At 44.3% G+C, this 25,351-nt stretch overlaps 1 protein-coding gene and 1 non-coding gene across 2 annotated transcripts in view; one reads left to right on the forward strand and one right to left on the reverse strand.

Annotated features, from left to right (window-relative positions):
* Positions 1-25,351, forward strand: part of PRKN (parkin RBR E3 ubiquitin protein ligase) — a 1,209,190-nt gene that overhangs the window by 812,254 nt on the left and 371,585 nt on the right. The window lies entirely within an intron of this gene.
* On the reverse strand, positions 21,951-22,022 carry TRNAW-CCA (transfer RNA tryptophan (anticodon CCA)). Its single transcript has one exon. It is a non-coding gene; the product is annotated as a tRNA-Trp (tRNA).

The raw sequence follows: 25,351 nt of genomic DNA on the forward strand, positions 1-25,351 counted from the left end.
TCTGAGAAATCTTCCCAACAGTCACAAAAGTTTTCTCATTCATTTTCTTCCAGAAGCTTTATTTTATGTTTTATATTATGGTCTCTGATATATTTTGAATCATCTTCTGCATATAGTGCAAGGTATGAACCAAAGTTCATTTTTTGTTTGAACATCCAGTTGTTGAAACACCATTCATTGAGCAAAGTGGTCTAGGCTCCTTAGGTTTTCATTGTTGTTTCTCTTGACTCAAAATCTGAGCAAGGAGGCTGGGACTGGTCTTCGTGTCTTTGGGTCTTTAGTTCTGTGCTTTAGTTCTATCACTTTGCTCCTGAGACACAGAAGTGAAGTGAAGTCTGCTCAGTCGTGTCCATCTCTTTGCTACCCCATGGACTATAGCCTACCAGGCGCCTCTGTCCATGAGATTCTCCAGGCAAGAATGCTGGAGTGGGTTGCCATTTCCTTCCCCAGGGGATCTTCCTGAACCACGGATTGAACCCAGGTCTCCCGCATTGCAGGCAGGCACTTTATAGAGCTCAGTTTTTAAAAAGACAGCTCTTTTGGTCTTGCATATCCAAACAGAGTTTTAAAGAAAGAACGGGGGAACAGTCAGCAATAAAAAATTTAAAACTGATTAAAAGTTCTCTTTAATAGAATGTTTAGTTCAACTAATGTGTGTGAATTAAATAAAAGCCATCAACTTTTTTGCCAGTTTGCCTTGATCGGTCCTGTCCGTTTTTAATCAGCTGGACTCCTTTGTTTATCGGTTTCAACCCCTCAGGTTATTCATTGTCAATTACTGATAAGTCATCCCTCAAGGCTCACATGTAAACGTCCCCCACGTCTTGTCTGACAACACACGGCCACTGTCTACTGGCAACAGGGGCCGATGGCCACTTCCACAGGCCTCTGGGGAGAAAGTGTGTTTCAGAGTAACCTGCTTTATAAGATGCTCTCCGTGGACTGGCCACCAGGAAGATAGACAGCCTATAATACACCTAAATTCCGATTAACAAAATGCTAAATGATGACATTTTGGATAACAGATACATTGTTTTACTTCTGGTAGCTTCATCTTGATTCGTTATGAATAGTATTTTTCTAGTAACCATTTTTGCAGTGTGTCTCAGGACAAAAGAAAGAAACTATTTTATCCTTGTGATAATAATAGCAATGAATTAAATATTCCTTGCCATACGTGAGACACTGTTTAAAATACATGCTTCCTCCTATGTATAAAAATGCTACCTGTAACCCACTATCAGTTAGGATTTTAATGTAATTTTCACACAAAAGGAATCTGGATGCACAGTCCTTCTATTTTCCTATCAAGTCCCTTTTGTGGTGATGGTTATCAGACCCTCCCAATAGGACAATTAGAGACAATTTGAGTGATGGTAATTACACTCATATGAGAGGCTGCCAAGAATGATAGAGATTTTGCGGGGCTTTTTTCCTCCACATCTTTTTTGTTGAGGTTCCCTTCTCACTTACAGAGACCTGCTGATGTCACAGTGCTCAGTGTTTCGAGAAGAATGTTACCCATGAGGACAAAGAACATAGATGATAAGAATAATATAAACTTCCTCCCTAGCGCAGGCACTCGAGGGCACTGTTGTGGGCCCAGTGTCCCCAGGCCCTCGAGTAGATCCTCCCACACTGTGGGTGCTCAATGTTATCACTGAATAAGCCAATAAAACATAATTCAGCTAAAGTGATCAATAAAATACTTCACATTTGAGACTTTGTTAGCCACATCTCCACCCCCCTCCAAAAAAAAAAAAAAACAAAACAATTTTCCCTGCTAATTCCATTGAGAGTGACACATTGGTACAATTTTCTCCCCAGAGCAGGGATTCCCACTTAGAAACCTGAGCTGGGGGACAAGTTTCAACCCCGTTTGGGGAGGAAGGGTCATAAGCTTCAGAAGATTCTCAGTGAAAGACCTTGGGACAGACCAAAGAGGCTGAACGTCATGGTATAGTGTCAAGACAATTGTACCTTAACTGAAGATGCGGCTTTGAGAGTCTAAACTAATTGAACTAGATGTAAGGAATATTGTGAAATTCTCGAGCACAGTATTTGTCACCTTTGCACAAAAGCAGCGAGGGCCAAAAGGAAAAGAAAGAAAAGGGGACAAGGAGGCCTGGCGTGCTGTGATTCATGGGGTCGTAAAGAGTTGGACACGACTGAGCTGACTGAACTGAACTGAACTGACTGATTAAGAATACAATGTTGCAGGGAAAACAGTATACAAATGATCATGACTGGAGGGAACACTGGACCAGAAAAGCTCAAAGAGCTCATCTGTCCACAAAACTGTTCTATAATGTGATAAGTGTGGTGGGTAATTTGTTTTAAAAGTATCATTTAAGAAAAATACTAGCTTGTATGAAGTGAAGGATGTGCTAAAGTTCAGAATCAAGTCACACCTGCTTCTGCAGGTCCAGTGGAACCACTTTGTAATTTGTGTTATACATAATTATTCTTTTCTTTTGACTTTCATTTCAAAATGTGTATTTTCTAATTAGTATCGTGAGCTCTAAAACAAGGGATCAATATCTGAAATTCTCCCAAATAATAAATTTTCAGGATTCAAAAAAAAAAAAAGAAACCCAAAAACCTACTTGAATAAAAATTTTCCTGGAGGGACTTCCCTGGTAGTCCAGTGGCTAAAATTCCAGGATCCCAATATAGGGGCCAGGGTTCAATCCATGGTCAGGGAACTAGATCCCACATGCTGCAACTAAGAGTTTGCATTTCTTAACTAAAGATTCTGCATGCTGCAACTAAGACCCAGTATAGCCAAGTAAATAAATGTTTTTTAAAAATCTTCAAAAAAAGAAAGAAAGAAAGAAAAGGAACTCAGACTGGTCCCTGCCACAGAGAGCAGGGTGGTCTCACCACGGTCCGGCAGTGCTGGAGTCCGGGTGCCCAGCCCTGCAGGGGTCCTCAGGGACCCCCAGCCTCCCTGCTCCTGGGGGGTTCCACTGCCCTGCACACTCTCACCCACCACTAACCCACACCCTCCAGCACCGTCACACAAGCACGCACGCACTCACCTTCCTGAACCCGCCCTGGGTCCTGCCAGCCACCAACCCCCGACCTGTGCTCACTCAGTGAGCTTTCCTGCATCCTCTGCCTTCCAGCCTGTGCTCCCCGCCCGCACCAGATCAGCCGCCAGGACACCCCGGCCTCAGCTTCCCTGTCCACCACCTGGAGGAGGGGGGCACGTGTCCTTTCAGCCCGCCCACCCGCCGTTTCTCTTCTGGGTCCCTGTCTCCCCCTTTAGCCCCAGATGCCCCCGAGGCTCACGGCATTCATCTCAACACCGCGTGTCCCTCCTTGTCCTGTGACGTTGGGTCTGCGGGCCATGCCTGTCTAGTCGCTGGAGCGTGGCGGCCCCCCCAAACCCTGCCTTCCCCCCAGGTGAGCCGCCTGGCCCCAGCCTTACCCTCACCCCATGTGTCACCCCTGCTCTGGTGCCTGCGGGGGCAGCTGGGCATCAGCGCATCCGCCCGCCAGCCCTAAGTGCGCCCGTCATCCGCCCCCTGCACGTGACTTACCTGCCTTGCCTTCTTCTCTGACTTCCGGCTGGCTTTTTGTCCCTCCGTTCCACAGGAACGTCTCCCTGAACAAAGAAATGGAGTTACTGACGTCAGAGCGGAGTGGCGAGCTCCCACTGAGGTTTTCTGTCGTGATGTCCTTCTGCCCGGCGTGCAGCTCAGCCTTCCGTCAGGGCTGCTTCTCATCTTCTCCTGCGACTCCCGCTTGCATCCCTTAAACATTCCTATCCTGAGCGCTCCTCAGACCTGCAGGATTTCACGTGTCGCTGATCCCACACACATTCTCCAAGCCATCAGAAGCCTCCCAGCCTCAGCCGACCTAAAAATCAGCCTTGATTCTAACCCCTGCACCCCCTCTCCCGACACACACGCCCCTGCCGGACCTGTTCCTCTAACCTTCCCCGCTGTCGCCGGTCCACGCTTACTTGAGACATCTCAGCACCGTTCTCGGTCCGTCCCTTTCTGATGCCCTGGTAATCCGTCCCCACTTCCTGTCGATTCCCTCCACGAAGTGTGTCAAATGTGTTCACTTCCCTGCGTCTCTGGGCCGTCACCCTGGTTCAAGCCTTTACCATCTGTTTCTTCCGCTACTGTGATCATCTACCAACTGGTCTCTCATCTCTGTCTCGAGCATATGACAATCCATGGACCACACACAAGCCGGGATGTTCTCACAGCCCTGTCCCCTAAGTGTCTGCTTGTTTCATTAAGGAAAAAAGTATGATTTCTTCCTAAGGTCTACGAAGACCTGATATCTCCCTTTCCCTCTCTCTCCCCTTCCTGCCCTTCTGCAGTCATATTCGCCTCCTCCCCGGTGCTTCCAGTTCAAGGTCTTTGCCCACGCTCTTTTCCCCGCCTCCTACCACTCCACCCTTTGCCTTTTTCCCCCTTCAAGCCTCAGCTTTTAAAAGTCTTAAACCATATACTATTAATATATAAGCCAGGCACCTGGTCATGGCTCCCTGTTTGCTGTCTTTACACCCTTGTAATAATTTGCAGTTATTTGTTAGTTTGTTTGATGGCATCTCTTTAGCAGCAGGAACAATGTCATCTTGCTCACAGTTGAATTCTTGGTACTTTTCACTGTGTCTGCAGGCACATAGTAGGAACAGGAACACAATAAATATCATTTGCGTTATTTAATGCTAATGCATATCAGATAAAACCTAGACTTTAGTGTTTATGCTGCTATAATTCTTAACTTTTTATTATTGAATAATTTTGTTTATGTTCTCACACACTTTTAAAAGCGTAACATATTTTAAAACTTAGATATCAGCATGAAATTTACAGGTGATCATGAATCTGTAATGTAATACAGACTGAGTGCTAGATAACAAACGGAGCTGTTATTTGAATTTTAAAAATGGGAAGGCTTTAATATTTGATAGGCACTGAGTGTACCAGGTTATTGAGCAAGCTAATAGAATTATGATGGCTCTGAAATCTGAGGAGAGCATCATTTCTGTCTTTCCTCTTGGAGGAAACCAAACAGAGAAAAGCTCTAACCTAAAGAGAGGTTTACTTATCTCATCCATGTAGGTGTTGATCAAGATTAGGAAAAGTTAATGACTTGAGCAAGAAAACAGACCCCTGTAAATAACATTATCCCAACACTGCATATTTTACCTTGTTTGTAAATTGGTTCTGTTGAACCTTTTTTCCTACACATTTCATCAATATGTATTATTTGTGACATTGATATCTCATTGCCAGTGAAAGAAAAATAACTGATGATGTTAGGGAACTCATGCTCATGTGAGCTCAGTCGTATCTGACTGCAACCCCAGGGACTGCAGCCCACCAGGCTCTTCCGTCCATGGAACTTTCCAGGCAAGAATACTGGAGTGGGTTGCCATTTCCTTCTCCAGTAAATCTTCCCGACCCAGGGATCAATCCTGCATCTCTTCCATCTCCTGCATTATCAGGCAGATTCTTTAGCCCTGAGGCACCTGGGAAACCCTATATTAGGGAGATCCATGGTTACTTTTAAACCATATGTGCCTACCCAGAGAGTGACAGTTCCAAATAAAGGTCATCTAAACCTCTTGCAAGTTTTTACTTTTTTCCAATTGCTATTTATCTGCCTAGTGAAACGCAATCACGTCACCTTTTGAGTGACTGACTCTAATATAATTACATACTTGGTGTACCTGGATCTTAATTTCTGCTTTACGATGGTCACACTAGACTTATTGATTCATCCATTAAATCAATTCAAAGGACAGAATTTTCAATACTGTCTTTTAAAATATTAACTCACTTGTGGATTGGCAGGGAAAGAAAAAAAAAGATTCTGATACCTCATTTATAGCTATTTGAAATCACCAGCCCTTCCAACTTATTAGTTTCAACAATTATTCAGAAATAGAAGTCAATTAGAAGTCCCAATAGAAAGCATGAAAAGAAATTTCCCTGGGGAATAAACGTGTTACTTGGTCGGGTCCCTAAGTCAATTAAATTACAGCCCATATTTTGCTAAGATTTAAAAACTCTCCACATGTCTATGTAATAAGAAAAAAAGGGGGATGGTGCTTCCAGGCTTTATAAGTCAGAAGATAAAACAAGTTTGTCCTATCTTTAAAAAAGTAAATATGTATAAAATATATACTTGTGCTATTTTGATTAATGTCCTCTTAATTTAAAACATGCCAGTCAAATTATATTGCTTCAGCTAAGATATCACTCCTTATTTTTATAGAAAGGAATTAGCTACCATGCAAACACAGAGACTATAAATTCAGCATTTATATAAATATGTAGAAACAGTGGGCTTTTAAAAGGATAAAATTAGTTGTTTCTCTCTTCCTTTGTTTTCCAAAGTGTTGTAGTTTTTAGTTCTTGTAGGTGAGAGATGCAGGAAAACGGCGGGGAGTGAAGCGAAGGTGAAGAGGGGAGGAGATGAGGATTTACAGACCCCATCACGTGAGTTGTTCATAGTGGGAGGCTCCCCAGAGACAGGATCTGAAGGGCGTCAGCCCAGGGACCAGTGGGTTACAGGAAAAACTCAACCCTTCTTTCCACAAACATCCCACTCATCCTTTGCACCAGCTCCTCAGAAGGATCTAGAATATTCCAGAGCACTACAAGGAAGGGGTTTTTTTTTTCTTGTTCCCTTGGGATGATAAGAGGTACAGATGAAGGAGGGTAGCATAACCGCAAACCCTTGATAAAACTTACATTGCTGGAGTCAAAGACGTGGTGAGCATTTTAATGCATTAGGATACACCAGGAATCACCTCTTCTTAGAAATCCATCCTGCAAGTAGTTACTTTCCTTCCTCCTGGAAAGAGGTAAAATGAGGCATAATTTAACACGCACAAATGATGTCTTATTACGTGTTTATATGTAAGTAGGACACGTGTACACGGGTATGCCCATGTTATTTACATGCATGGCTCCTTGCTTGTCGCTGTGTGGTTAACAGACTGGCACTGCGCCTGGCCTCCGGGGTTTCGCAGAGGTCAGAGATGAGCTATGCCCCCGAGGCTGGAGGTGCGGTTACCGCCGGCAGGCAAGCCCTGCTGGGTTAACAGGATGAGATCAGAGTTCAGGGCCCACCAGCTCCTGTTACGCTGTGAAGAGGTGCCCTCTCCCCTTGGTCCTGCCAAACCTCTCTGCACAGCGGACGTGTTTCCTGGCTGGCTGGGGTGGTCTGCTTGTTGGTTTCATGTTTTCTGTCCGTCTTGTCTGGCGTGGTAGCAGTTCCCTGGGGCAGGAAGGCCACAGAGCGCTTTCCCTGGCAGCTTGCGTCTAAAAGTCCTTCAGCAGATCAGCTGTGCCCTTCTCCTCTGCTTGCAGGTTAGAGAGGAGGCTTCTGGCTCCTGGAGCCAAAGCAGAGGCTTCCCAGCGGGTAAAGAGGCTTCCCAGGGCCAAAGATTCTACCTGCCAGTGTAGGATACCTGGGTCGGAAGAATCCCCTGGAGGAAATGGCAACCCACTCCAGTGCTCTTGACTGGAGAATCCTGTGGACAGAGGAGCCTGGTGGGCCACAGTCCATGGGGTCACAAAGAGTCAGACACTTCTGAAGCGACTGAGCATGCACGCAGGCAGCTGAAGCAGAAGGGGCTTATCTCAGAAGGGGGGGCCTCCAGCCAGCAGCCGCATCCAGCGCTCTGCACCCTTGGCCTCCTCCTTCGCTTTTGCCTTGAAGGAGCGGCAGAAGGGAACAGGCTCTTAATTAGCGCCACCTTCAAATGTTCCAGCAGGTGCCCAGCTGGCCTGAGACTCAGGCCACCGCCACGTGCCTTCCTGGTGGCCTGGCGCTGCTCCTGATCACTGCTCCTGAACACCCAGCCCTTGAGAAAGGCGAGCTGCTTTCCTGAGCACCGATCAGAGCCTGGATAAGCATGTTATGCCAGTCTTTTCTTTAGATTACTTGTAGGTTGTGTATTCTGGGAGCATAGGAAAGTTTATCGTCGGAGTTTCATTTTTATGTGCACAAATGTAATACACAGACCAGGAAATGCGAGAGGGTGATTCAGGGTTGGCAAAAAGTAAAGAAGAGAAAGCCCTATCTCTGTCACTCAACTCATACATGTTTTTTAATTTATTTTTTATTAAAGCATAGCTGATTTACAATATTGGTTTCTGCTGTCCAGAAAAGTGACTCAGTTATGCATATATATATATTATTTTTATATTCTTTTCTATTATGATTTATGACAGAATACAGAATCTATTTCCCTATGCTGTACAGTAGGACCTTATTGTTTATCCATCCTATATATAATTGTTTACATCTGCTAATTCCAGTCTCCCACTCCATTCCTGATATATTTTTATATCCACCAACATTTTGGAATAAATAGATCGTGCCTATCACTGAAACCCATACAATGTCTCTCTCCAAGCATGCATGGGTTGTAGGTGCTTCCTCAAAACTTAGGAAATCGTGTGTCATGATGTTCCAGTTCTGCTGTAAAAGGAGACTGACCCACAGGCATGTCAGCCCAGGTTTGAGAGAAGCTGTGTGCTTCTGTGTGTTTCCTTTCTAAAAGCTGCATTCTTCCTAGCAACATCGTGATCTCAAAGCTGGGTAATACCCCCGAATAAAATGCCTCCTGAAGACGAGAGCAATAAATCCCCCAAAGAAATCCACATAACCCTCCTCACCCAGGTTATATGCTTTCCATATATTAGCTAAGGATTAGTCTTCAGCCCTTCCACAAAATCCCAGGGAACTCACATGAAGTCACGTTTTTGTTAACTACATGCACACAAGAGCCATTGGAGAATTCCACCAAATTCCATTAAATTCCAGCACTCTGCTCAGTAAATAGCCATGAAAACACCACGGTACTTAGAGCGAACCCTCAGTCCCCTGTGAACACCTTAGATTACAACCGTCTAATTACCATGTTTTGCAGCAACCTAGTGGGACTTCCACAGGTAATTAGAACTCCAGAGCTTTTCCACAGTAATCCAGTAAGGACCTCTTAACTAAAAAGGATTATGTGCTGCTAATATTGTGCCCACGTGTTTTCTTCAGTTAATTGTCTCCATTAATTTTTGGCAGCACTACAGAATCGCAGCAGCTTCATACACTGTGACACTTCATGCATCAACTTGAAGCAAATACATTCCCTCCACCCCCATCACGTTCTCTCTCCTCTCTCTCTGCAATTTTTTTTTTCCCCAGCGATCAATACCCTGATGAGAAAAAAGAATCTCATATCACTTCAATTACATTTTCTTTATGTGAAATCAGGATGATTTCTGTTCAGCTCCTCTCTAGGCGAGCAGGTAGACATCTAAAGTGGTTGTAGCTTTCATTGTCTTTTATGGAAATCTCAAAAGAGGGGATCGGGAATTGACGACAGTTTCTTCTTTTTCTTGTCTGTTCCAAGCAGTGTTTGCTAAGAGGACACGGACCTTATTTTTTACATTTGAATCTTCAGAGTCCAGAATGTAGTACATGCTCAATAAATGGACTCAAAAGGCACTTATTCTGCCAGCACTTTATCTAGAAAGCCCTGTCGGTGTTTGATGAGTGCGTCCAAATCAACCGAAAAATGCTTCTACAATATGACAACAAGTGAATTACTGAGCATAAAGTTTGAGGACCAGGGTTATGAGTTTATTTATGGATAAGATCTTTGTTAAGGCAGTCACTTATATCAACTTTAATATTAAACACACACACACATACACACACAGGTATGAATTCCTTTTACCGCCCCCCCCCCCCCCAAGTTACCAGTTACTGGCTCACTGAGTTGATTTCCCTCCATCCCCAGTCTTCCTGTCTTTCTCCTTATCTTTCTCCGTATGTGTGCTTGAGCTTTAGGCTGGGGTAGAGCCGGACGTAGACCCAGCCAATTACCACCTCGTTATAAGGTAAGGACTTGCTTCTTGTGCAAGCAAGTGTCTCTTTCTGCCCCCATGATTAGGTCTCACAGGAGTGTTCAGTGGTGTATCATCAGTTCTGCTCTTGGGGAACCCCTCCCAAAGCTTTCTGTCATAGCACACACAGAAGACAGTATGACATAGTGAAGACATCCTGGATTTTACTGGCAAAGAGACTTATTTTTGAATCTTGACACCACTTTAGAAAATTACTTGGCCACTATTTCATCAGTAAAATCAGGATGTAATACCTAGTTCACAGAAAGAATGGTGACAGACAAGGAGACGTGCCTGGATCTTTGTCGTTGTTCAGTCGCTCAGTCATGTCTGACTCTGCGAACCTGTGGACTGCAGCATACCAGGCTCCTCTGTCCTCCACCATCTCCCAGAGTCTGTGGAAACTCATGTCCATTGAGTCATTGATGCCACCCAACCATCACATCCTCTGTCACTACCTTCTCCTCCTGCCTTCAGTCTTTCCCAGAATCAGGGTCTTTTCCAGAGAGTTGGCTCTTCACATCAGGTGGACAAAGTATTGGAGCTTCAGTTCAACATCATTCCCTCTTATGAATATTCAGGACTGATTTCCTTTAGGATGGACTGGTTTGATCTCCTTGCAGTCCAAGAGACTCTTATGAGTCTGCTTCAACGCCACAGTTCAAAAGCACCAGTTCTTCAGTGCTCAGCCTTCTTTGTGGTCCACCTCTCACTTCCATACATGACTACTGGAAGAACCATAGTTTTGACTAGACAGACCTCTGCCAGCAAAGTGATGTCTCTGCTTCTGAAGGCACTGTCTAGGTTTATCATAGCTTTCCTTCCAAGGATCTTGGTAGGTTCGTAGTGAACACAGGTTTCTCTGTGTGCATTCCAGCCCCAGAATGCCTTGTCCTTTGGTAGGTCAGGAACCTCCTGATGAAGACCTCTGGTCCCTCCCAGAAGAGGGAAGTGATCCTGATTCTCAGCTGTGGCCGGAGGAGGGGCTCTGGTTCAGCCTTGCCGTCAAGCACAGACAGGGAGAATTTACAAAACGCCTGCCCTCAGCACAATCGTATTACGATCCTAATTGAATACATACCAGGCGGCAGCGATCATGCTTTATGTCTAATTGACTGGAAAATAACCCTCACTTGTTCTTACCATCAGGCTTATACAGAGACAGCAGACGTCAGCTCATCCCTGAACCCACCTGCAATCTTCCCTGGCCAGCCCCCTCCCAAGATCTTCCCCTCTTACCTGGAAAGTCCTTGACATTGCTGAGTCTGTCTCCATATCACACTTTTGAGCGGAGTATTCACTGTATGCTATTTTCACTGCAATCTGGGTTACTAAAGTTGCGATTTGCCCCATCCAAGATCTAAACCTGTGTTTCTCCCGTGGTTTCTCTCTTTTTTCATTTTACTGGCAATTTTACTCTTAGACTCTTGCCTTATTTGTCCCATATCTCTACACCCATGTATGTATACAATGGATAATTTGCTTTTGGTGTTTTTATAGACATGATTTGTGGAGAAGAAAGGTAGATTGCTCTTACACTGAGGATTTAAGTCTACTACTTCATCTAAAACTAAGGTCCTGGAAGAGAATATCTAGTCAATTTATCAAAACATAAAACTTTGAATAAACAGTTTTTATGATCTTCAAGAGGAAAGTTTTTTCTTTATTTTTTTCCCTTTCAAAATTCAAGGTGGCTTTACTTTGCAAAAATAGAAAAAAAAAATTGACAAGCTGATCCTAAATTTCACCTGATAAAACAAATAATCCAGAATATCTGGAACACACTTGAAAAAGATGAAAAAAGTTAGAGGACTTGAAGATCCTAACTTCAAAACTTAATACCAGCTATGGTGATCTAGCCAATATGGTAATTGCATAAAGACAGGCATACAGATCAGTGAAACAAAACTTCGAGCTCAGAAATAAGTCCTCCTATTTATGGTAAATTGATGTTCAACAAGGGTGCTATTGGGTTTCCCTGTTAGGAAATACTTCCAGCCTTGCTCACAACTGTCTATTTTTCCAGGACTCTGGAAAGCCCACCTGCTCCATGAAGTCTGTCCTGACTTCAGATGAAGTCCGCACTGAGGGTCCCCTCTCTCAACCTCAATCCTACACACGATCATTTCATTGCTTTGTGTCTCCCAGATCAAATGATCAGTTCTTTTCAGGGAAGAATCAGGGCTCATATAACTTCAATATTATGAATAATATATTTTTCATGGTTCTCTATGCTTTCAAATCAGAGCTCAGCACTAAAAATCTGAGCTGTAGTCAGACTAGCTACTTTCCAACACTCCTATGTGCAAATATCACGCAACTACCATTCCGCCGCTGCGTGAAACTAGGCACCTTCTTCAGCCATTCGGTGCCTCAACTGTCTCACCTATCAAGTGGGCATAATACTAACATCTACTGTTGGAGCTCATAGAGACAGGATAAGCGCTTAGAGCAGTGTCTGTCACATGGTGAGCTCTTACCAAACGGGGGCTCCTGCTATCATCACCACTGTCCTTGCAATCAGATGGGTGATTTCAAATGCCGTTGACTTGACTTTTGTTAAAACCTGAGCTAGAATCACCAGTGGAAGGTACATTTTTCAGACTCATATCTAGTTTAGTCACTTGACAAACTTTATGAAACACACCTGCCCATGTGGCATTTTGGAAGCTGGGATGGTGTGAGGATGGTGATGAGAAGGCCAGGGACTTTGGAGACTGAAATACCAGGGCTAAACGCTGTTTGGGGGATCTTTCTGCTTTTGGCCAGGCCAGGTAAATCATCCTTTTGGTCATCTTTCCTAATGTCAGGAATCTTAACATTATTCCTAATTCATTAATATATTCCCTAGAGAGTAATGATAGCTAGAAATAAGGTATGCAGAGCTAGAAATAGCTACTTAATAAGTGGTATCTTTTTATTGTGTAAATGGGCCCCATTGCTTTTCTGTCCTGTATCTAATATTACCTCTCACTCAATGGTTTTTGTTTCCTTTTTTTCAATTTTTGTGATAATTTGGATTGTGATTCAACCCAGGACAAGCATTTTTAACCCACCATTCCTATCCTTGCCCCTGGTATGATTATTTGGAAACTTTAGCGTGGAGATCTGAAAATTTCGGATAAAAAATGACTTGTGAGTATCACAGTTTCAGGTTTATTACACCCAGTTTGTTAAAAAAAAAAAAAGATAATAAATGACAAAGTAAAATTAGCCAAGTAATCCTGTGATTTTAAAGTAAATTTTTTAAAAGCTCATTTTTTTTTTTTTTTTTAGTTGCTCAGTTGTGTCCAACTCTTTGCAACCCCATGGACCACAGCCCACCAGGCTCCTCTGTCCATAGGATTTTCCAGGCAAGGGTACTGTAGTAGGTTGCCATTTCCTTCTCCAAAAAAATGAGCATTTAGCTTGTGAAAGTCGCTCAGTTGTGTCCGACTCTTTGTGACCTCATGGACCATACAGTCCATGGAATTCTCCAGGTCAGAATACTGGAGTGGGTAGCCTATCCCTTCTCCAGTGGATCTTCCTGACCTTGGAATCGAACCAGGGTCTCCTGCATTGCAAGCAGATTATTTACCAACTGAGCTATCAGGGAAGCCCAATGTATGCATACAACTAAACGAAATATATGCATGCATACAAATAAACAAAACCCATCATGTAGTGTTTTCACAGGAACTGTGAAACAGAAGCTCCCCGACCCAGAGGAGACGTGCCGGAGAGTACAAGCAGGCTTCCCAGGACCCCCAGTGTTCTCTGCTCCAAGGTCATGAGCAAACCAGAGTCCTCTGTAGAACACAGTTTGCTGACCACTTGTAGAGAGCAGAGAGACCGCAGTAAGAAATGTGCGCAAACCAGTGTGACATTCCTTTCCTGTGGGCACCCCTGCAGCAGGAAATTTGTTCTGACCAAACAGAACTTTGGTCACACCAAACTTCTCAGTGGTAGAATTGCTGCCAGAATTGTATTCTGTTCTGGATGACGTTGGTTACACTCACTCACGCATGCACGTTTAAGCCGATTTGAACAACAGCACAGTTTACCTCCAGAGGAGAAAACGAGACAGTGAAGAGACAGGACCCTGCCGAGTGTGAACCTGCCCTCCACGCGGGGCCACGTTCCCCACCAGGCCTGTGCCACCGTCGCGGCTTCGTCCAGCAAAAGCTGCCCGTGCGCCCAGAGGCGCCGAAAAGCGGGAAAGCCTCAGAGCAGAACTGAATGTAAACCCCAGACTCTCCTCTCACAAGCCCCGAGACCTTAAGAAGGTGGGCCTGGTCGTCAGACAGAGGAGCTGAGACCTTCCATCCGCGTCTCCAGCCTCTGTCTCTTCCTCTCCGCAGACACCACTGGTGGCTTCATCTCTGCAGGCAGGGGCGAGAAGGAAGTGGGCTGACCTGTGAGGGCGCCCCGCAGAGTCCCAGAGACCACCTTGCTTTACCGCTTGGAGTTTTGGTTTCCATCATCAGAAAAGTGAAGGGAGTGGGTCACAAGCGGATACCCAGGGGCCCTGGGAGCTTGAAACTCTCCTTGAACCTGTGAGGACGTTGCTGAGGGTCGCCTCCGCTTCTTGCTTCCACGGTTTGGGGGCAGGTGAAGGGCACACATGGAGATTGCTGAAATCATGTTTTAAACACAGCTCATCCAGAACACTAGAGGAGGTGAAACAGAGATTATTTAGGGGGCGTGTGTGTGCTAAGTGCTTCAGTCGGGTGCTTCTCTTTGCCGCTCTGTGGACTGTAGCCCGCCGGGCTCCTCTGTCCATGGGATTCTCCAGGTAAGGATGCTGGAGCGGGTCACCGTGCTCTCCAGGGGATCTTCCTGAGCCGGGGATCCACCCCGAGCGTCTCACATCTCCTGCACTGGCAGGCTGGTTCTTTACCGCAGTGCCACCTGAGAAGCCCCTATTTAGGGGAGAGCTCTTATTGACCGGGCATGGTGTAAGTCCTGTTCTTCCCGAGGCTAAGAGGCCGAATTAAATAAATGCCCCCGTGTGCTCCAGAGCAAGAGTTCCAGCCCCATGATGGAGCATTCTCCCCATCACGGTGGCTGTCGGCTCGGGCCATGAGCTTCCGGCTCGGTTCTCACATGGAACGGGCAGCCCTCCCAGGTGGGGGTCTTGCTGTCTCTGGAGTGAAGAGCCCAGGACGGTAGCTCTGGAAAGCCAGGAGTCGCTGGCGGTGATGTGCCGGCCGCGCGGACTCTGCCTTCATGCTTTCAGCCCTGGCGGCTTGTCCTCTGGAGACTCCACCTTCAACCTTTACGGCACCTCCTTTCGGTCTGCTCACGGCGTCTCTGAGATTTTTCACTGCAAACGTCTTGTTACCTCTGGAGATCGTTTCTGTTCCCAGACTTCGCTTGTAAGGGTTTTTAATCAGGTCCTCAGAGAAATAATTAGTTGTCATGACCACCAGATAAATCCCTTGAATTACCCTTACATGCATACAGGCCGCTGGAGAAATTGTCTAATGATTTGACAGACACTTTTAAGCTTCTCGGAGTAGACAGACAGTCTTCAGGGTGATCTCAAGGATGATGTCAGAAGTCAGGAATCAAGCATGGACCCTGGGGAATTGGCTAAATTAAGAATGAAAGTACGTGGCTGTGGACCCATGAGCAAATGTACTTGAGTAAATTCTGGACTTACAGGTAGTCATCAACTATGTGTAAATTTATCCAATTATTCTTAAGCTAGGCTTACCTGTGTTTTAGAGCCCCTGAAATCAGTTGAGATAGTGAGGTTTTTTTGTTTCTTTTTTTTGCAAATGTAAGCTCTACCTTTTTCCCAGAGATCAGAATGCAGTCTGCCTCATCTGTTTCCTGATCATACAGGACTATCAGCTGTTTTATTGATAAGTTTTCCTCTTCAGTTTCATCAAAAGTTATTGCACTGACAGACAAATTCTTCTTTAATGATCAGCAGGTCGAAGGTCTTGAGGTGATCCTCTACGTTTAGTCCTCTGTGAAGCTCAGGGCCTCTGCCTGTTCCCCACGATGTCTCCCAATGAAGTTGCCTGCTTGAGCATCAGTCATTTCTTACAGTCATAAAGCCTGACCTTGATTCCGCTACCACATCCAGTTTCTAAAGTGTCCATCGATATTATGGACAGCCTGTTGAGACTCCCCACTGGAGAACCTGGGGTTGATCCAGGCCCCCTGCAGTAACAGCAGCTGGCTGGGTGGTCATCTGTCCGGACCCGGTGATCAGAGAGGCTTTCCAGGGTAAACCACCAGAGAAGACACCAGGAAGCCTGCAGTTCAAGGGAGACTGAGGTTGGGCAGTTACTGGTGATGAGCTGCGTGCCCCAGGGAAGGAGAAGGGCCTCACCTGGAAGGACAGGGCTGGTGCAGAGCTGAACCACCGGCAGCACGAGCCACCCCTCCCACCCCCCACCATGCAAGGAGCTGAGAACATAGGAATAGTCCCAGTTCTGGGCCCCACGAGATAACCCTGGGCATCCAGGTGCCACCTTTCATATTTCAAAAGGGCTTAAAGGAAAGTGTGAGTCTTCCCCTGGTGGCTCAGACAGTAAAGGATCGGCCTGAAATGCAGGAGACCCATGTTTGATCCCCGGGGTTGGAAAGATCCCCTGGAAAAGGGAATGGCAACCCACTCCAATATTCTTGCCTGGAGAATTCCATGGACAGAGGAGCCTGGTCGGCTACAGTTCATAGGGTTGCAAAGAGTTGGACATGACTGACCAGTTAACACTTTCACACCTTCACTTTCTAAAGGAAAGTATACAATTTCCTTTAAGAAGCCTGCACAGTTTAACTGAAATGTCAAGTTGCTTTGGGCAGAAATTACATCAACTCAGTATGATGATAACGGTTAACTCAGGCTGACCTGAATCCTCATTAACAATAACATGTCTTTGAGTTAGAAAAAGAGAGGAAGAAAGGAAAAAAGAAGAGGGAGAGAGAGCTAGAGAAAATTACTTACTGTTTCTTTGGCAGACAAACATCTTTCAAACACAGTAGTTTGAAAAATGGTGGAAGGGAATGTTGATTTTGAAAGAACTTAAAAAGAACTGGTGTAGACTTTCTCTCAGGCTAGTTCAATTATAGAACAGCTATTGCTTGCATGCAGAACAGCTGTTGTATGCATGCATGCTAAGTCATTTCAATCGTGTCTCTGTGACACACCCCCCCCCCCCCCCCATGGACTGTAGCCCAACAGGCTCCTCTGTCCATGGGATTCTCCAGGCAAGAATACTGAAGTGGGTTGTCATTTCCTTCTCCAGGGAAATCTTCCCAACCCAGAGATCAAATCCCTGCCTTTTACATCTCCTGCATTGGCAGGTGGATTCTTTACCACTAGCAGAAGCCATAGAACAGCTATTGTGCCTCTTTAATTTTTGTGATTCAAGTAAAAGCTGTAAATTTTACAAATAAAAGCAACTTAAGATAATAATGGACTTCCTTGGTGGCTCAGATGGTAAAGCGTCTGCCCGCAATGCAGGAGACCCAGGTTCAATCTCTGGGTTGGGAAGATCTCCTGGAGAAGGAAATGGCAACCCACTCCAGTATTCTTGCCTGGAGGATCCCATGGAAGGAGGAGTCTGATAGGCTACAGTCCATGGGGTCGCAAAGAGTCGGACACGACTGAGCAACTTCACTCACTCACTCAAGATAATAAGGTACCCCGTTTATTTACAGTGATAAAATCTAGACACAGTGAGGTCAGATGAGTTCATTCACACAGAGGTCCTGGGCCATCAAGGTCCCCTGATTTCCAGCAGGCACTTTACCTCAACCCAGACCTTCTCAGCTGACAATTATACACCAGTTTCCTACAGTTTTCCTTACATGTTGCTTCTTTGTTAATACTTAGTCAACTTCCATCTTTAATAGTCAACTTACTAGATTCTCTCTTCTAGATACTTGCCAAGGTTGACCGTAGACATTTGCAACCTGTGACATATTTATGAGGATGAACACCCAGATTTTTTTTATTAATTTATTTATTCTAATTGGAGGCTAATTACTTTATAGTATTGTAGTGGTTTTGCCATACATTGACATGAATCAGCCATGGGTGTACATGTGTTCCCCATCCTGAACCCCCCTCCCGCCTCCCTCCCCATCCCATCCCTCAGGATCATCCCAGTGCACCAGCCGGGAGCACCCTGTCTCATGCATCCAACCTGGACTGGCGATCTGTTTCACATATGATAACTTACATATTTCAATGCTATTCTCTCAAATCATCCCACCCTCGCCTTCTCCCACACAGCCCAAAAGACTGTTCTATACATCTGTGTCTCTTTTGCTGTCTCGCATATAGGGTCATCTTTACCATCTTTCTAAATTCCATATATATGCGTTAGTATACTGTATTGGTGTTTTTCTTTCTGACTTACTTCACTCTGTATAGTAGGCTCCAGTTTCATTCACCTCATTAGAACTGATTCAAATATGTTCTTTTTAATAGCTGAGTAATACTCCATTGTGTATATGTACCACATTCGTCTTATCCATTCGTCTGCCGATGGACATCTAGGTTGCTTCCATGTCCTGGCTATTATAAACAGGAGCACCCAGATTTATACTTTGGATCTGGATGGGTGGCTGCAGACACGGCCGGCCAGCCCGCCCGCCAGGACAGCTCGTCTGCAGGACAAAGGTGGGTGTGGCGCTCCAGAAATGGGAAACACACATCTAACAGAAGCCATGCATCCAAGGCGGCGACAGGTGCAGCCTCTGAGACCGGCAGCCTCACACCTTGCTCTCCATCAACCCTGCTTGGCGCTGGGTCCGCATTTCCCCCGAGCCTCAGTATGTGTGACAGCTGGTGGTCCCATACCGTGTGGTCCTCATGCGTTCATTTTTCAGGGACACTTTCGCCTTTTCCATGTTAGATTATAGACAGTAATGCCCTGTCCTTCTCTTCCCTGCAATGTTAGGTGTGTGTCAGGGAATTTTCAGGTTTACAAAAGCTAAGTAAATCTCTCACCAATAAGATAAAGGTCATAAAATGTGAATTAAGAATATGGAGCGTGGAAAGGCAGTTTGCAAAGATGAAGCAAGCCTGGCTGGTTCTTCTTAGCCGCGGGTATTATAATCATCTATTTGCTTGAGTACACCTCAAAATGATGAAGGTTCTTTTTCCCAACATTAAATTCCTGAGAAAGACACACCTGCTTGGTAATAGGTTATTCCATCTCTTTTTGGGTGAAGCTTTAGTGTTACTTTTCAAAGAAAGATTTAAAGCTTTCTTTCCTATTCTTTATATAATAAAATCTAAAGGGGGGAATCAGCTGCATTTTTAAGAAAAATTTGCTTTCTAATCTCACTTTTGAACTCACTTTTGAACAGGAGTCAAATCTTGCATCTGCTATTTTTGATGTTGAAGTCTTATCAAAGAAGGCAGGTCAGATTTAGATAGGAGGACTTGTTCAATGTGTTTTTTCCAAAAAAAAAAATTTATTTTAAGAGGCATGTGAATATGGTCTCTCCAACGTATAAAAATAAGTTAATGGATTACAGTATTTAATATGTGACATATCAGATGTAATAAGCAGTGTTCTCTGATGACAGAGCAGTGGTCCCACACTCCTGGGCCACGGACCAGTACCAGTCTGTGGCCTGTTAGGAACTGGGCTGCACAGCAGGAGATGAGTGGTGAGCGAAGCTTTGTCAGTATCTAGAGCCGCTCTCCATTATCTCATTACCACATGATCACGATGCAACGATTTACGACAGAAATGAAGTGCACAAGAAATGTAACGTGCTTGAAGCATCCCGAAACCATCTCCAGCCCCTGCAGTCTGTGGAAAAACCACGAAACCAAAAAGGCTGGAGACCCCTATGTGGAGTGTTCTGACCCTTGAGTCCCTTTCTTCTAGAATGACCTTGTGTATAACCAGCTAGAACTCACACCCTGCCCTGGACAGTTATCCTTTTGCGGGGGGAGCGGTGGGGGAAGGGTGCAGTCTGTCCTACGGCTCTGTGGTTTTCTGCCATGTTTATGGAATACTCTAATATTGTAATAGTTAAGAGTTTGGGTTCTGGACTGTCTTGGTTTACAGTCCAAGGCTGTGTAATCTTGCTAGGCTTCACTTTCCACATCTTTGAAATGGCAATAATGACAGAGCTTACCTCCCAGAGTCAGTATAAGGTTTTACTGAGTTAATGTATTCAAAGCATATATACAATTTTCTGGTGTAATGTAAGACCTCAAAAACATGATCAAATATTCTTATCATTCCTTTTGTACTCTTCTCTATCCATATTTTAACTCAATTAAAGCTTCTTGAAACCTTGGATATTCCTAAGAAGTGAAGTGAGGTCACTCAGTCATGTCTGACTCTTTGCGACCCCAACGACTGTAGCCTACCAGGCTTCTCCATCCATGGGATTTTCCAGGCAAGGGTCCTGGAGTGAGTGGCCATTGCCTTCTCCATGTATATTCCTAAATAGCTTTCAGATCTTTTCTCTCCTTTCATCCTCTTCAGCCTGTGCTCTTCATTTATTCAGATATTGCCCCTGATCGGGACCCCAGCCTTCCCAAGGGCATTCCCTGCCCTAGTCACTCTATCCTGGTCCCCTCTTAAGGTCCCTTGTTCTGGTCAAGTAATCCCCTAGTGAAAGTCACTCTGTGGCTTTGCTGCCTTCACGGCAAGGTCCTTATTTCTTTGCCGGGCGCACCTGACCCTCACGATCAGCCTTTCTCCTCCCCCCTGAGCTTGAACTTGGGCCTCTCACTCCACACCATGCCTCTCTCACCTCCCTTCTCTGTCTTCTGTCTGCGGATGCCCTCTGAGTCTCGCTTCACCAGACTCCTTCCTCCGTGAGTGGTCCACTGAGCTATGCCCAGGCAGCTTTTTAGCACTGACTCACACACACACCTGAGCTCCTACTCACAACCAAGCTTTATGAAAGGGATGCTGAGGATGCAGGTGATAGGAAGCCTCAGATAAACAGAGATGCCACATCCTGTAGATCCTGGGTTCTATTAGCTACAGGTAAGAAAGACCCTGATGCTGGGAAAGACGGAGGGCAAGAGGAGAAGGGGGTGACAGAGGATGAGATGGTTGGGTGGCATCACTGACTCAGCGGACATGAGTTTGAGCAAACTCTGGGAGATCGTGAGGGCAGGGAAGCCTGGCATGCTGCAGTTTATGGCGTTGCAAAGAGTTGGACACAACTGAGCAACTGAACAACAGTCTTTACCCAGGGATATCCTGCTAAGGGTATTACAGAAGGAAGACCTCTTTCTCCTAGCAACTCCAGTTGACAAGGAGGTTAGACCACATGCCAGCCCTGTGGGAAGACTTGGTAAAAGGAATGAGTCAAAGCAGCCTGCTTTAACCCCTTCCTCTCAGAAGTGCACTGTCAGAGAATCCATCACCTCTCAGGGCAACCAGTCAGCCGCCAGCACCTAAAGCCCCATCTTCCATGCTCTATGTATGTTCTCTCCCCTAATCTCTGCTGGACTTCCTAGCTGGCTCAGTGCTAAAGAATTCTCCTGCAACAAAAGAGACAGGCAGGAGACTCAGGTTCTATCCCTGGGCCGGGAAGATCCCCTGGAGAAGGAAATGGCAACCCACTCCAGTATCCCAGTATTTTCCAGTAACCCGGAAAATCCCATGGACAGAGGAGCGTGGCGGACTACAGTCCGTGAGGGTGGGAAAGAGTCGGATGTGACTTAGCAACTGAACAACCACAGCAATCTTCATTGCTGCTCAGAAAGGTAGATGTTATAGTCTGCATTCCACAGATAAATAAAGGTGCAAAAAGAGGTATTTGCCAAGATGCCAAGATTATAAACTACAAATAGGAGTGGCCAGATATCAACAGAAGTCTGTGTGATTCAACAGCCCTTTCCCTCTGGTAATCATTCATTTGAGTATCATTGTTGGCGTCAGACTAAGTTCTCTAACCAGTAGGATTCTGCCTACTGTGTGTGTTCCGCACACATTTCCCACACATTGAAGTGAAGTCGCTCAGTCGTGTCCGACTCTGTGACCCCGTGGATTGTAGCCCACCAGGCTCCTCCGTCCATGGGATTCTCCAAGCAAGAATACTGGAATGGGTTGCCACTTCCTTCTCCAGGGGATCTTCCCAACCCAGGGATCGAACCTGGGTCTCCTGCATTGGAGGCAAACGCTTTAACCTCTGAGCCACCAGGGAATTAGACCTCAGTAAATAGTGAATGAATGAATCGAGTGAGTGAAAAATGGTGAACAGATGCATCGTTTTATTTCCATCACCCCAGGGAAGGATGTGTTATCTTACATTTCCAAAGCAGATGGTCAAGAAATAATTTTTGAGCCAGAATTTTTTTTTTTGCAAAAGGAAAAATTTTATAGAGTGATAGATTTTCATTATCTCACTTTTCAGAATAGTTATTTTTTAAGTCCTTTTGTTTAAATTTTAATTCATTTTTTAACATTTTTGAGCATTACAATTATCCTTTAATTCTTTTTTTAAAATTGTTTTTACACATTTATTTTTGATTGGAGGATAACAGCTTTCCACTGTGGTGCTGATTTCTGCCATACCCCAAGGCGAATCAGCCATAAGTATACATATGTCCCCTCCCTCTCGACGCCCCCCCTACCCCAACCCCCTCCCCCCCCCCGGTTGGCACAGAGCACCAGGTTGAACTCCCAGTGCCCATGCAGCAGCTTCCTGCTAGCTGTCTGTCTTACACATGGTGGTGTATATATGTCAGTGCTTCTGTCTCAGTTCGTCCCGCACTCTCCTCCCCAGGCTGTGTCCCGAGTCTCTTCTCTATGTCTGCATCTCTGTTCCTGCCCTGCAAATAGGTTCATTGGTACCATTTTTTCCTCGATAGATATGTATGCATTGTAGTTATTTTTAAGGGGGATGAGAGCCAAACTTCACACCATAACAAGACAGCCAAGGCTAGCATTGGATGGTGGGTCTCCGGGTGATTCGTGAACGTTTTTTGTTTATTTGTGTTTCCCAAAATTACACTGCATTATACAAAAAAAAAAATTTTTTTTCTAAGAAAAGTCTGTTTGCAAGCTTGGGTTTCATTAAAACAACTGCTCTAAAAGGAAAATAAAATTGGTGATAACAATGTTCAGACATCACCATGTTCTATGCATCATTGGGACAGAGACAAATAGGGAAAACTTTTGTGACAGTTTAGTGAAACTATGAAATGTGTTTATTTCCATCGATAATTTAAGTAGTGGGATTACTTTAGTCATTCAAGTCCCTCTCATCCTTTTATCATTTGCTTGGAAGGTATATTCAATTCTCTGTGATTTATGAAACATCAGGTGAAAGAACCAACTGTTTGAAAACTTCAACATTAAAATCTCTATGCCAAGAACTTTTCCTTAAATTTGCCTGAATTCCCGGAGAAATTAGTCATTTATAAGTCTTGCTGCCTAACAAATTACCATAAATTTAGTGGCTTACATCATGCATTTTTTCCAGAAGCTAGAGTTGATTTGTATTTAATTCTGTCCATCTACTGTGTGAATTTTATGATTGTGCTAAATGACACCTAACATGCGGCCTACTCTCAACAAACCGTTGCCTGTGTAATGCAGTGCTGGCAACTGTCAGCGTCGGGTGGTACAGGAGAGCTCTAGAACTTCCCCACCTTGCCTGATGACAACTCTGTACCCTTTGAACAGAAAGGGTCCATGTGACCCTCCCCAAGCCCCATCAACCACCATTCTACCCTCTCTCTCTCTCTGACTTCCCTAGTTATCGCATATCAGTGGGCTCATGCGGTATCTGCCTGAGACTGGCTTATGCCACTCAGCATCGTGTCCTCAAGGTTAACCCATGTTGTGTAGCGTGTCCGGGCGTTTCCTTTTTATGGCTGGACAGTATTCTCTTGTATGTGTGCATTGCACTTTTTTTTATATTCATCCACTCATCCACGAATATTTAGGTGGTTTCCACTGTTTGGCTATTGTGATGACCAGAAGAAATGGAGTCAGTTCAACCATATTGCCAAGGATGGAACATTTTCTGTCTTTGGGATAATGCTTTGTTTCAATTAAGCAAACTGAATTATCTTTAGAACTAAATTCTGGACAATTATATCAAGTTGTATGAACAAACATCAGGCTGGAAGTTGAGGGATTTTTTTTCGACTTCGGGGAGGTTTAGTAGTTACTCCCAAACTTTACTACCTGTAATATTCTGGTTTATTATCCCCCCAGAATGTACATGCAGTAGCCTTTCATGTCTGGAAATTATTCTGCTTGAGTGTTACTGTGCAACACGCCTGGTACAGCAGAACTATAAAATTAGAATTCATAAGCCACAGCCATTTTAACTGTAGAAAAATAAAATTTTAAACCTATAAAGGAATTTATGAGATTATTTTGCTCATCATTTTACTTTTGTTTTTGGATTTTTCCATATAAGGAGAGTCTTTAGACTTTCCCACTAGTTTCAAGACATAAAAATTCATATTTCCCTAAATCAAATTAAATTTGGACATATTTTCTTATACAGCTAGTAGAGGTAAAGAGTAACTTTGATATCTTTTCTGTTTAATATATTGAATCATGAGTCATGTATTCATTGTCTTATATTCACTGTCTTATTATCAAGTTGATAAAAGTCAATTTGTTTGATCCATAAACATCATTTTCTCAAGTAGAAGGGTAGCATTAACTGGGAAGTTGCTATGGCCTGATCATTGGACTGTTGCTTCATAGTGGGGCACATAAGGGTGACATCAGAGATCACTATTTGTCTCCAGAACATCCACATGAGGCTAATTAGATTTGCATACCACCCGCAGGTGAGGGTAGGACCACACGTTGATTTTATAGGAGACCATGCATGAGGCGGTCCAGACAACACAGACCACCCTGGACACATAACTGAGACTCAAATAACCCCATGATACTCATGTATCTTTAAATGTAGTAGATGCTCCTAATGAAATATATGCCTTTCTCCCAGATCATCATAGTTATTCACATAAGATACGCGTATATATTTAACATCTATCTATTCATGTATCTATTCATGATGCTCAGTTTCTCTTCCATGCTAATTTTAGCTCCTTGCTTATTAATATTCAACACTTTTGTTTAATTGGTCCTCCTGTCCACTTGCACTTCTTTGTCTTGGACAATTTCTGTTTATCTTTGGAAGAGTCTAATATCTGATGAAAAGTCCATTCTGTTCATCCTATAATTTGTCACTTGCCTTTCTTTAACTCAGAGTTCTTTATATGGATCAGCCACATCTGTATTTCCTAAAGCCTTTAAATCTTTTATTAGGTAAAACAAACACTCAAAATGTATACAGTGAACACAGCACAAGGAACTATATGCTCAAAATGAATGCATTGACTTTAAAATATGTATGCCTAATGCTTGAATTCAAAATAAGTGAATTCGCTTAATGTTACATGTATAAAATCTTAGCTTAATTTCAGGGAAAGAGTACATGTTTAGAAATGCCTGCAGTTATTATAAACAGTCATGGAGATTTCAAAGTAGCAAATCAAA

The sequence above is a fragment of the Odocoileus virginianus genome, chromosome 34 (genome assembly GCF_023699985.2).
Source record: "Odocoileus virginianus isolate 20LAN1187 ecotype Illinois chromosome 34, Ovbor_1.2, whole genome shotgun sequence".
Lineage (NCBI taxonomy): Eukaryota > Metazoa > Chordata > Mammalia > Artiodactyla > Cervidae > Odocoileus > Odocoileus virginianus.